We start from the raw sequence: 13,437 nt of genomic DNA on the forward strand, positions 1-13,437 counted from the left end.
TACTGATCATTGGGGACTTGATATGGATAATGCGTGGACATGTCCTTTGATTCAAGTGCTCAGAATTTATCTTCCATGACAAACATTTAAAGTAGGCTCTTCAATAGCGATATTATGGTCATTTTAGAGGTAAAATGGACAGAACGAGATAGCGGACTGGTTAAGGCATCTTAGGTAAAAGGAGAAGCTGTGATGGCCGAGAGGTTAAGGCGTTGGATTCGAAATCCAATGGGGTCTCCCCGCGCAGGTTCGAACCCTGCTCACAGCGCTTTGACAAACCAGTCTTTATTTGCGACATGTCATTGGGGAGTTGATATGGATAATGTCCTTAATCTGTGGACTTGTCCTTTGATTCAGGTGCTCAGAATATATCTTCTAAGACAAAGAGTTCAAACAGGCTCTTCAGAACAGATCCTTCTGGTTGTGAGATAGTCGAGCTGTTAAGGACTGCAAGGTAACAGAGTAAGTTTAGATGGCAGAGTGGTTAAGGCTTTGGACTTGAAATCCAATGTTGTCTTCTTGCGCAGGGTTGAAATCTGCTCGCAGTGCTATGACATACCAGTATTTTGAACATATCCTTGGTGACTTGATATGGATAATCTCTTTAAGACATGGACTTGTCCAGTGATTCAAGTGCTCAGAATACTTTTGTCTTTGTGTGAGCTAATTGAGAAAGTTGTGATGGCCGAGTGGTTAATAAGTGATTTGGCGTAAAAAGATCAATATGTCGGGCCATCATGTTTACCATTTTACACCAATGATGTCTGTTTCCAAATCCTAATCCCTTTACTTGCATTCCAACAGCTGCAATGGCCGATTCTTTAGACGTTGGACCAGAATTTCAATGGGGTCTCCCCACCCATGTTTTAACATTGCTTGAAGCGAATAGCCCACTTGTTCTTTCTCCTCATCACTTTGCTTAGATTCATACTGCTGCGATGGCCAAGTGGTTTAAGCTTTGCAAATGAACTCCAGTGTTGTCTCCCCATACAGTTTTTAAAACTGCTCGCATCGCATTGACAAACCAGTCTTTATTTGTAAAATAGCATTGGTGACTTGATATTGATGAATTGCTTAATGCATAGACTTGTCCTTTGATTCAAGTGCTCAGAATATGTATTCCTTGAAAAACAGTTCAAATAGGCTCTTCAGTAGACAGTCTCGTCTTTACAGAAGTAAAACTGACAGAATGAGATAAATGACTGGTTAAGGACTGGTAGTTAACATAGCAAGCTGCGATGGCCGAGTGGTTAAGGCGTTGGACTTGAAATCCAATGGGGTCTCCCCGCGCAGGTTCGAACCCTGCTCACAGCGCTATGACACACCATTTCTATTTTTACATATCCTTGGTGACTTGATATGGATAATGTGCTTAATGCATGGACTTGTCCTTTGATTCAAGTGCTCAGAATATATCTGCCTTGACAAACAGTTCAAATAGGCACTTCACTACAGATACTGTTGTTTAGTGTTAGATTTGCGATGGAAAATCTGAGAGCCAAGTGGTTAAGTCCTCAGACTTGAAACCCAATTGCGTCTCCCTGCTCTTTTTAAAATCTTATTCTCAGTGAATAGTCCACCTGTACTTTCTCTGCACATAGTTGTTTGACTTGCACAGTAAACTTCCAACCTTCACAGCTTTGGAAAGGACCGAGGTTACTTGGCGCAATAAAATCAATATGTCGTGCCATCAAGTTGACCATTTTGCACCAATGATGTCTGTTTCCAAATCCCAATCCCTTTACTTGCATTCCAACAGCTGCAATGGCCGAGTTCTTTAGACGTTGGACCTGAATTTCAATGGGGTCTCCCCACCCATGTTCTTACCTTGCTCGAAGCGTATAGCCCACTTCTGCTTTCTCCTCATCACTTTCCTTAGATTCCTACTGCTGCGATGGCCAAGTGGTTTAAGCATTGGAATCCAAATCCAATATGTTCTCCCTTTACAGTTTTTACAGGGTGATGATAAAGTAGACCTTTAGTAATTGGATCTGTCTCCTCTGAATTTAAATTGTCCTTACTTTATGGGCTCGTCTAACGATTGAAGTGCTCACAAAATGGCTTATTTTACTTGAAAAATATTTCAACTAGGCATTTGGAAACTTTTGTCCTTGTGTGAGCTAACTCAGCAAGCTGTGATTGCAGAGTGGTTAAATCGTTGACCTCGAAATCCATTGGGTTCGCCCAGTGCAGTTTTGAACCCTGCGCGCAGCGCTTTGACAATCCAGTCTTTATTTGTTACTGATCATTGGGGACTTGATATGGATAATGCGTGGACATGTCCTTTGATTCAAGTGCTCAGAATTTATCTTCCATGACAAACATTTAAAGTAGGCTCTTCAATAGCGATATTATGGTCATTTTAGAGGTAAAATGGACAGAACGAGATAGCGGACTGGTTAAGGCATCTTAGGTAAAAGGAGAAGCTGTGATGGCCGAGAGGTTAAGGCGTTGGATTCGAAATCCAATGGGGTCTCCCCGCGCAGGTTCGAACCCTGCTCACAGCGCTTTGACAAACCAGTCTTTATTTGCGACATGTCATTGGGGAGTTGATATGGATAATGTCCTTAATCTGTGGACTTGTCCTTTGATTCAGGTGCTCAGAATATATCTTCTAAGACAAAGAGTTCAAACAGGCTCTTCAGAACAGATCCTTCTGGTTGTGAGATAGTCGAGCTGTTAAGGACTGCAAGGTAACAGAGTAAGTTTAGATGGCAGAGTGGTTAAGGCTTTGGACTTGAAATCCAATGTTGTCTTCTTGCGCAGGGTTGAAATCTGCTCGCAGTGCTATGACATACCAGTATTTTGAACATATCCTTGGTGACTTGATATGGATAATCTCTTTAAGACATGGACTTGTCCAGTGATTCAAGTGCTCAGAATACTTTTGTCTTTGTGTGAGCTAATTGAGAAAGTTGTGATGGCCGAGTGGTTAATAAGTGATTTGGCGTAAAAAGATCAATATGTCGGGCCATCATGTTTACCATTTTACACCAATGATGTCTGTTTCCAAATCCTAATCCCTTTACTTGCATTCCAACAGCTGCAATGGCCGATTCTTTAGACGTTGGACCAGAATTTCAATGGGGTCTCCCCACCCATGTTTTAACATTGCTTGAAGCGAATAGCCCACTTGTTCTTTCTCCTCATCACTTTGCTTAGATTCATACTGCTGCGATGGCCAAGTGGTTTAAGCTTTGCAAATGAACTCCAGTGTTGTCTCCCCATACAGTTTTTAAAACTGCTCGCATCGCATTGACAAACCAGTCTTTATTTGTAAAATAGCATTGGTGACTTGATATTGATGAATTGCTTAATGCATAGACTTGTCCTTTGATTCAAGTGCTCAGAATATGTATTCCTTGAAAAACAGTTCAAATAGGCTCTTCAGTAGACAGTCTCGTCTTTACAGAAGTAAAACTGACAGAATGAGATAAATGACTGGTTAAGGACTGGTAGTTAACATAGAAAGCTGCGATGGCCGAGTGGTTAAGGCGTTGGACTTGAAATCCAATGGGTTCTCCCCGCGCAGGTTCGAACCCTGCTCACAGCGCTATGACACACCATTTCTATTTTTACATATCCTTGGTGACTTGATATGGATAATGTGCTTAATGCATGGACTTGTCCTTTGATTCAAGTGCTCAGAATATATCTGCCTTGACAAACAGTTCAAATAGGCACTTCACTACAGATACTGTTGTTAGTGTTAGATTTGCGATGGAAAATCTGAGAGCCAAGTGGTTAAGTCCTCAGACTTGAAACCCAATTGCGTCTCCCTGCTCTTTTTAAAATCTTATTCTCAGTGAATAGTCCACCTGTACTTTCTCTGCACATAGTTGTTTGACTTGCACAGTAAACTTCCAACCTTCACAGCTTTGGAAAGGACCGAGGTTACTTGGCGCAATAAAATCAATATGTCGTGCCATCAAGTTGACCATTTTGCACCAATGATGTCTGTTTCCAAATCCCAATCCCTTTACTTGCATTCCAACAGCTGCAATGGCCGAGTTCTTTAGACGTTGGACCTGAATTTCAATGGGGTCTCCCCACCCATGTTCTTACCTTGCTCGAAGCGTATAGCCCACTTCTGCTTTCTCCTCATCACTTTCCTTAGATTCCTACTGCTGCGATGGCCAAGTGGTTTAAGCATTGGAATCCAAATCCAATATGTTCTCCCTTTACAGTTTTTACAGGGTGATGATAAAGTAGACCTTTAGTAATTGGATCTGTCTCCTCTGAATTTAAATTGTCCTTACTTTATGGGCTCGTCTAACGATTGAAGTGCTCACAAAATGGCTTATTTTACTTGAAAAATATTTCAACTAGGCATTTGGAAACTTTTGTCCTTGTGTGAGCTAACTCAGCAAGCTGTGATTGCAGAGTGGTTAAATCGTTGACCTCGAAATCCATTGGGTTCGCCCAGTGCAGTTTTGAACCCTGCGCGCAGCGCTTTGACAATCCAGTCTTTATTTGTTACTGATCATTGGGGACTTGATATGGATAATGCGTGGACATGTCCTTTGATTCAAGTGCTCAGAATTTATCTTCCATGACAAACATTTAAAGTAGGCTCTTCAATAGCGATATTATGGTCATTTTAGAGGTAAAATGGACAGAACGAGATAGCGGACTGGTTAAGGCATCTTAGGTAAAAGGAGAAGCTGTGATGGCCGAGAGGTTAAGGCGTTGGATTCGAAATCCAATGGGGTCTCCCCGCGCAGGTTCGAACCCTGCTCACAGCGCTTTGACAAACCAGTCTTTATTTGCGACATGTCATTGGGGAGTTGATATGGATAATGTCCTTAATCTGTGGACTTGTCCTTTGATTCAGGTGCTCAGAATATATCTTCTAAGACAAAGAGTTCAAACAGGCTCTTCAGAACAGATCCTTCTGGTTGTGAGATAGTCGAGCTGTTAAGGACTGCAAGGTAACAGAGTAAGTTTAGATGGCAGAGTGGTTAAGGCTTTGGACTTGAAATCCAATGTTGTCTTCTTGCGCAGGGTTGAAATCTGCTCGCAGTGCTATGACATACCAGTATTTTGAACATATCCTTGGTGACTTGATATGGATAATCTCTTTAAGACATGGACTTGTCCAGTGATTCAAGTGCTCAGAATACTTTTGTCTTTGTGTGAGCTAATTGAGAAAGTTGTGATGGCCGAGTGGTTAATAAGTGATTTGGCGTAAAAAGATCAATATGTCGGGCCATCATGTTTACCATTTTACACCAATGATGTCTGTTTCCAAATCCTAATCCCTTTACTTGCATTCCAACAGCTGCAATGGCCGATTCTTTAGACGTTGGACCAGAATTTCAATGGGGTCTCCCCACCCATGTTTTAACATTGCTTGAAGCGAATAGCCCACTTGTTCTTTCTCCTCATCACTTTGCTTAGATTCATACTGCTGCGATGGCCAAGTGGTTTAAGCTTTGCAAATGAACTCCAGTGTTGTCTCCCCATACAGTTTTTAAAACTGCTCGCATCGCATTGACAAACCAGTCTTTATTTGTAAAATAGCATTGGTGACTTGATATTGATGAATTGCTTAATGCATAGACTTGTCCTTTGATTCAAGTGCTCAGAATATGTATTCCTTGAAAAACAGTTCAAATAGGCTCTTCAGTACACAGTCTCGTCTTTACAGAAGTAAAACTGACAGAATGAGATAAATGACTGGTTAAGGACTGGTAGTTAACATAGAAAGCTGCGATGGCCGAGTGGTTAAGGCGTTGGACTTGAAATCCAATGGGGTCTCCCCGCGCAGGTTCGAACCCTGCTCACAGCGCTATGACACACCATTTCTATTTTTACATATCCTTGGTGACTTGATATGGATAATGTGCTTAATGCATGGACTTGTCCTTTGATTCAAGTGCTCAGAATATATCTGCCTTGACAAACAGTTCAAATAGGCACTTCACTACAGATACTGTTGTTAGTGTTAGATTTGCGATGGAAAATCTGAGAGCCAAGTGGTTAAGTCCTCAGACTTGAAACCCAATTGCGTCTCCCTGCTCTTTTTAAAATCTTATTCTCAGTGAATAGTCCACCTGTACTTTCTCTGCACATAGTTGTTTAACTTGCACAGTAAACTTCCAACCTTCACAGCTTTGGAAAGGACCGAGGTTACTTGGCGCAATAAAATCAAATGTCGTGCCATCAAGTTGACCATTTTGCACCAATGATGTCTGTTTCCAAATCCCAATCCCTTTACTTGCATTCCAACAGCTGCAATGGCCGAGTTCTTTAGACGTTGGACCTGAATTTCAATGGGGTCTCCCCACCCATGTTCTTACCTTGCTCGAAGCGTATAGCCCACTTCTGCTTTCTCCTCATCACTTTCCTTAGATTCCTACTGCTGCGATGGCCAAGTGGTTTAAGCATTGGAATCCAAATCCAATATGTTCTCCCTTTACAGTTTTTACAGGGTGATGATAAAGTAGACCTTTAGTAATTGGATCTGTCTCCTCTGAATTTAAATTGTCCTTACTTTATGGGCTCGTCTAACGATTGAAGTGCTCACAAAATGGCTTATTTTACTTGAAAAATATTTCAACTAGGCATTTGGAAACTTTTGTCCTTGTGTGAGCTAACTCAGCAAGCTGTGATTGCAGAGTGGTTAAATCGTTGACCTCGAAATCCATTGGGTTCGCCCAGTGCAGTTTTGAACCCTGCGCGCAGCGCTTTGACAATCCAGTCTTTATTTGTTACTGATCATTGGGGACTTGATATGGATAATGCGTGGACATGTCCTTTGATTCAAGTGCTCAGAATTTATCTTCCATGACAAACATTTAAAGTAGGCTCTTCAATAGCGATATTATGGTCATTTTAGAGGTAAAATGGACAGAACGAGATAGCGGACTGGTTAAGGCATCTTAGGTAAAAGGAGAAGCTGTGATGGCCGAGAGGTTAAGGCGTTGGATTCGAAATCCAATGGGGTCTCCCCGCGCAGGTTCGAACCCTGCTCACAGCGCTTTGACAAACCAGTCTTTATTTGCGACATGTCATTGGGGAGTTGATATGGATAATGTCCTTAATCTGTGGACTTGTCCTTTGATTCAGGTGCTCAGAATATATCTTCTAAGACAAAGAGTTCAAACAGGCTCTTCAGAACAGATCCTTCTGGTTGTGAGATAGTCGAGCTGTTAAGGACTGCAAGGTAACAGAGTAAGTTTAGATGGCAGAGTGGTTAAGGCTTTGGACTTGAAATCCAATGTTGTCTTCTTGCGCAGGGTTGAAATCTGCTCGCAGTGCTATGACATACCAGTATTTTGAACATATCCTTGGTGACTTGATATGGATAATCTCTTTAAGACATGGACTTGTCCAGTGATTCAAGTGCTCAGAATACTTTTGTCTTTGTGTGAGCTAATTGAGAAAGTTGTGATGGCCGAGTGGTTAATAAGTGATTTGGCGTAAAAAGATCAATATGTCGGGCCATCATGTTTACCATTTTACACCAATGATGTCTGTTTCCAAATCCTAATCCCTTTACTTGCATTCCAACAGCTGCAATGGCCGATTCTTTAGACGTTGGACCAGAATTTCAATGGGGTCTCCCCACCCATGTTTTAACATTGCTTGAAGCGAATAGCCCACTTGTTCTTTCTCCTCATCACTTTGCTTAGATTCATACTGCTGCGATGGCCAAGTGGTTTAAGCTTTGCAAATGAACTCCAGTGTTGTCTCCCCATACAGTTTTTAAAACTGCTCGCATCGCATTGACAAACCAGTCTTTATTTGTAAAATAGCATTGGTGACTTGATATTGATGAATTGCTTAATGCATAGACTTGTCCTTTGATTCAAGTGCTCAGAATATGTATTCCTTGAAAAACAGTTCAAATAGGCTCTTCAGTACACAGTCTCGTCTTTACAGAAGTAAAACTGACAGAATGAGATAAATGACTGGTTAAGGACTGGTAGTTAACATAGAAAGCTGCGATGGCCGAGTGGTTAAGGCGTTGGACTTGAAATCCAATGGGGTCTCCCCGCGCAGGTTCGAACCCTGCTCACAGCGCTATGACACACCATTTCTATTTTTACATATCCTTGGTGACTTGATATGGATAATGTGCTTAATGCATGGACTTGTCCTTTGATTCAAGTGCTCAGAATATATCTGCCTTGACAAACAGTTCAAATAGGCACTTCACTACAGATACTGTTTTTAGTGTTAGATTTCTGATGGAAAATCTGAGAGCCAAGTGGTTAAGTCCTCAGACTTGAAACCCAATTGCGTCTCCCTGCTCTTTTTAAAATCTTATTCTCAGTGAATAGTCCACCTGTACTTTCTCTGCACATAGTTGTTTAACTTGCACAGTAAACTTCCAACCTTCACAGCTTTGGAAAGGACCGAGGTTACTTGGCGCAATAAAATCAAAATGTCGTGCCATCAAGTTGACGCATTTTGCACCAATGATGTCTGTTTCCAAATCCCAATCCCTTTACTTGCATTCCAACAGCTGCAATGGCCGAGTTCTTTAGACGTTGGACCTGAATTTCAATGGGGTCTCCCCACCCATGTTCTTACCTTGCTCGAAGCGTATAGCCCACTTCTGCTTTCTCCTCATCACTTTCCTTAGATTCCTACTGCTGCGATGGCCAAGTGGTTTTAAGCATTGGAATCCAAATCCAATATGTTCTCCCTTTACAGTTTTACAGGGTGATGATAAAGTAGACCCTTTAGTAATTGGATCTGTCTCCTCTGAATTTAAATTGTCCTTACTTTATGGGCTCGTCTAACGATTGAAGTGCTCACAAAATGGCTTATTTTACTGAAAAATATTTCAACTAGGCATTTGGAACCTTTGTCCTTGTGTGAGCTAACTCAGCAAGCTGTGATTGCAGAGTGGTTAACTCGTGACCTCGACATCCATTGGGTTCGCCCAGTGCAGTCTTTGAACCCCTGCGCGCAGCGCTTTTGACAATACGTCAGTATTTGTTACTGATCCATTGGGGACTTGATCTGGATAATGCGTGGACCATGTCCTTTGATTCAAGTGCTCAGAATTTATCTTCCATGACAAACATTTAAAGTAGGCTCTTCAATAGCGATATTATGGTCATTTTAGAGGTAAAATGGACAGAACGAGATAGCGGACTGGTTAAGGCATCTTAGGTAAAAGGAGAAGCTGTGATGGCCGAGAGGTTAAGGCGTTGGATTCGAAATCCAATGGGGTCTCCCCGCGCAGGTTCGAACCCTGCTCACAGCGCTATGACACACCATTTCTATTTTTACATATCCTTGGTGACTTGATATGGATAATGTGCTTAATGCATGGACTTGTCCTTTGATTCAAGTGCTCAGAATATATCTGCCTTGACAAACAGTTCTGTCTCTATTATATTATGACAGACCAGCTAGATCTACTGTCTCATTATATATGACAGACCAGCTAGATCTACTGTCTCTATTATATTATGACAGACCAGCTAGATCTACTGTCTCTATTATTAAATGACAGACCAGCTAGATCTACTGTCTCTATTATATTATGACAGACCAGCTAGATCTACTGTCTCTATTATATATATGACAGACCAGCTAGATCTACTGCTTCTATATATTATGACAGACCAGCTAGATCTACTGTCTCTATTATATTATGACAGACCAGCTAGATCTACTGTTCTATTATATTATGACAGACCAGCTAGATACTAACTGTCTCTATTATATTATGACAGACCAGCTAGATCTACTGTCTCTACTTTATATATGACAGACCAGCTAGATCTACTGTCTCTATTATATTATGACAGACCAGCTAGATCTACTTCCTTAATTATTATGACACAGATAGACCACCCTGATCTACACATGTCTCTACTTCTCTATATGACAGACCAGCTAGATCTATCTACTGTCTCTATTATTATGACAGACCAGCTAGATCTACTGTCTCAATTATATTATGACATATACCAGCTAGATCTACTGTCTCTATTATATTATGACAGACCAGCTAGATCTACTGTCTCTATTATTTATGACAGACAGCTAGATCTACTGTCTCTATTATATTATGACAGACCAGCTAGATCTACTGTCTCTATTATATTATGACAGACCAGCTAGATCTACTGTCTCTATTATATTATGACAGACCAGCTAGATCTACTGTCTCTATTATATTATGACAGACCAGCTAGATCTACTGTCTCTATTATATTATGACAGACCAGCTAGATCTACTGTCTCTATTATATTATGACAGACCAGCTAGATCTACTGTCTCTATTATATTATGACAGACCAGCTAGATCTACTGTCTCTATTATATTATGACAGACCAGCTAGATCTACTGTCTCTATTATATTATGACAGACCAGCTAGATCTACTGTCTCTATTATATTATGACAGACCAGCTAGATCTACTCTCTTTATTATTATGACAGACCAGCTAGATCTACTGTCTCTATTATATTATGACAGACCAGCTAGATCTACTGTCTCTATTATATATGACAGACCAGCTAGATCTACTGTCTCTATTATATTATGACAGACCAGCTAGATCTACTGTCTCTATTATATTATGACAGACCAGCTAGATCTACTGTCTCTATTATATTATGACAGACCAGCTAGATCTACTGTCTCTATTATATTATGACAGACCAGCTAGATCTACTGTCTCTATTATATTATGACAGACCAGCTAGATCTACTGTCTCTATTATATTATGACAGACCAGCTAGATCTACTGTCTCTATATATTATGACAGACCAGCTAGATCTACTGTCTCTATTATAATATGACAGACCAGCTAGATCTACTGTCTCTATTATATTATGACAGACCAGCTAGATCTACTGTCTCTATTATATTATGACAGACCAGCTAGATCTACTGTCTCTATTATTTATGACAGACCAGCTAGATCTACTGTCTCTATTATATTATGACAGACCAGCTAGATCTACTGTCTCTATTATATATGACAGACCAGCTAGATCTACTGTCTCTATTTATATATTATGACAGACCAGCTAGATCTACTGTCTCTATTATATTATGACAGACCAGCTAGATCTACTGTCTCTATTATATTATGACAGACCAGCTAGATCTACTGTCTCTATTATATTATGACAGACCAGCTAGATCTACTGTCTCTATTATATTATGACAGACCAGCTAGATCTACTGTCTCTATTATATTATGACAGACCAGCTAGATCTACTGTCTCTATTATATATGACAGACCAGCTAGATCTACTGTCTCTATTATATTATGACAGACCAGCTAGATCTACTGTCTCTATTATATTATGACAGACCAGCTAGATCTACTGTCTCTATTATATTATGACAGACCAGCTAGATCTACTGTCTCTATTATATTATGACAGACCAGCTAGATCTACTGTCTCTATTATATTATGACAGACCAGCTAGATCTACTGTCTCTATTAATTATGACAGACCAGCTAGATCTACTGTCTCTATTATATAATGACAGACCAGCTAGATCTACTGTCTCTATTATATTATGACAGACCAGCTAGATCTACTGTCTCTATTATATTATGACAGACCAGCTAGATCTACTGTCTCTTTATATTATGACAGACCAGCTAGATCTACTGTCTCTATTATATTATGACAGACCAGCTAGATCTACTGTCTCTATTATATTATGACAGACCAGCTAGATCTACTGTCTCTATTATATTATGACAGACCAGCTAGATCTACTGTCTCTATTATATTATGACAGACCAGCTAGATCTACTGTCTCTATTATATTATGACAGACCAGCTAGATCTACTGTCTCTATTATATTATGACAGACCAGCTAGATCTACTGTCTCTATTATATTATGACAGACCAGCTAGATCTACTGTCTCTATTATATTATGACAGACCAGCTAGATCTACTGTCTCTATATATTATGACAGACCAGCTAGATCTACTGTCTCTATTATATTATGACAGACCAGCTAGATCTACTGTCTCTATTATATTATGACAGACCAGCTAGATCTACTGTCTCTATTATATTATGACAGACCAGCTAGATCTACTGTCTCTATTATATTATGACAGACCAGCTAGATCTACTGTCTCTATTATATTATGACAGACCAGCTAGATCTACTGTCTCTATGTCTCTATTATATTATGACAGACCAGCTAGATCTACTGTCTCTATATTTATTTACCAGCTAGATCTACTGTCTCTATTATATTATGACAGACCAGCTAGATCTACTGTCTCTATTTATTTATGACAGACCAGCTAGATCTACTGTCTCTATTATATTATGACAGACCAGCTAGATCTACTGTCTCTATTATATTATGACAGACCAGCTAGATCTACTGTCTCTATTATATTATGACAGACCAGCTAGATCTACTGTCTCTATTATATTATGACAGACCAGCTAGATCTACTGTCTCTATTATATTATGACAGACCAGCTAGATCTACTGTCTCTATTATATTATGACAGACCAGCTAGATCTACTGTCTCTATTATATTATGACAGACCAGCTAGATCTACTGTCTCTATTATATTATGACAGACCAGCTAGATCTACTGTCTCTATTATATTATGACAGACCAGCTAGATCTACTGTCTCTATTATATTATGACAGACCAGCTAGATCTACTGTCTCTATTATATTATGACAGACCAGCTAGATCTACTGTCTCTATTATAATTGACAGACCAGCTAGATCTACTGTCTATTATATATATGACAGACCAGCTAGATCTACTGTCTCTATTATATTATGACAGACCAGCTAGATCTACTGTCTCTATTATATTATGACAGACCAGCTAGATCTACTGTCTCTATTATTATGACAGACCAGCTAGATCTACTGTCTCTATTATATTATGACAGACCAGCTAGATCTACTGTCTCTATTATATTATGACAGACCAGCTAGATCTACTGTCTCTATTATATTATGACAGACCAGCTAGATCTACTGTCTCTATATATTATGACAGACCAGCTAGATCTACTGTCTCTATTATATTATGACAGACCAGCTAGATCTACTGTCTCTTTATATTATGACAGACCAGCTAGATCTACTGTCTCTATTATATTGACAGACCAGCTAGATCTACTGTCTCTATTATATTATGACAGACCAGCTAGATCTACTGTCTCTATTATATTATGACAGACCAGCTAGATCTACTGTCTCTATTATATTATGACAGACCAGCTAGATCTACTGTCTCTATTATATTATGACAGACCAGCTAGATCTACTGTCTCTATTATATTATGACAGACCAGCTAGATCTACTGTCTCTATTATATTATGACAGACCAGCTAGATCTACTGTCTCTATTATATTATGACAGACCAGCTAGATCTACTGTCTCTATTATATTATGACAGACCAGCTAGATCTACTGTCTCTATTATATTATGACAGAC

At 39.8% G+C, this 13,437-nt stretch overlaps 9 non-coding genes across 9 annotated transcripts; all 9 read left to right on the forward strand.

Annotated features, from left to right (window-relative positions):
* Positions 1 to 186: 186 nt before the first annotated feature.
* On the forward strand, positions 187 to 268 carry trnas-cga (transfer RNA serine (anticodon CGA)). The gene has a single exon. It is a non-coding gene; the product is annotated as a tRNA-Ser (tRNA).
* A 964-nt stretch (positions 269 to 1,232) lies between these two features.
* Positions 1,233 to 1,314, forward strand: trnas-uga (transfer RNA serine (anticodon UGA)). The gene has a single exon. It is a non-coding gene; the product is annotated as a tRNA-Ser (tRNA).
* Positions 1,315 to 2,425: 1,111 nt separating this feature from the next.
* trnas-cga (transfer RNA serine (anticodon CGA)) lies at positions 2,426 to 2,507 on the forward strand. The gene has a single exon. It is a non-coding gene; the product is annotated as a tRNA-Ser (tRNA).
* Positions 2,508 to 3,471: 964 nt separating this feature from the next.
* Positions 3,472 to 3,553, forward strand: trnas-uga (transfer RNA serine (anticodon UGA)). The gene has a single exon. It is a non-coding gene; the product is annotated as a tRNA-Ser (tRNA).
* A 1,110-nt stretch (positions 3,554 to 4,663) lies between these two features.
* Positions 4,664 to 4,745, forward strand: trnas-cga (transfer RNA serine (anticodon CGA)). Its single transcript has one exon. It is a non-coding gene; the product is annotated as a tRNA-Ser (tRNA).
* Positions 4,746 to 5,709: 964 nt separating this feature from the next.
* Positions 5,710 to 5,791, forward strand: trnas-uga (transfer RNA serine (anticodon UGA)). Its single transcript has one exon. It is a non-coding gene; the product is annotated as a tRNA-Ser (tRNA).
* A 1,109-nt stretch (positions 5,792 to 6,900) lies between these two features.
* trnas-cga (transfer RNA serine (anticodon CGA)) lies at positions 6,901 to 6,982 on the forward strand. The gene has a single exon. It is a non-coding gene; the product is annotated as a tRNA-Ser (tRNA).
* A 964-nt stretch (positions 6,983 to 7,946) lies between these two features.
* Positions 7,947 to 8,028, forward strand: trnas-uga (transfer RNA serine (anticodon UGA)). Its single transcript has one exon. It is a non-coding gene; the product is annotated as a tRNA-Ser (tRNA).
* Positions 8,029 to 9,141: 1,113 nt separating this feature from the next.
* On the forward strand, positions 9,142 to 9,223 carry trnas-cga (transfer RNA serine (anticodon CGA)). The gene has a single exon. It is a non-coding gene; the product is annotated as a tRNA-Ser (tRNA).
* The last annotated feature ends 4,214 nt before the right edge of the window (positions 9,224 to 13,437 follow it).

Source organism: Oncorhynchus kisutch, linkage group LG27, assembly GCF_002021735.2.
Source record: "Oncorhynchus kisutch isolate 150728-3 linkage group LG27, Okis_V2, whole genome shotgun sequence".
In the NCBI taxonomy this organism is placed as follows: domain Eukaryota; kingdom Metazoa; phylum Chordata; class Actinopteri; order Salmoniformes; family Salmonidae; genus Oncorhynchus; species Oncorhynchus kisutch.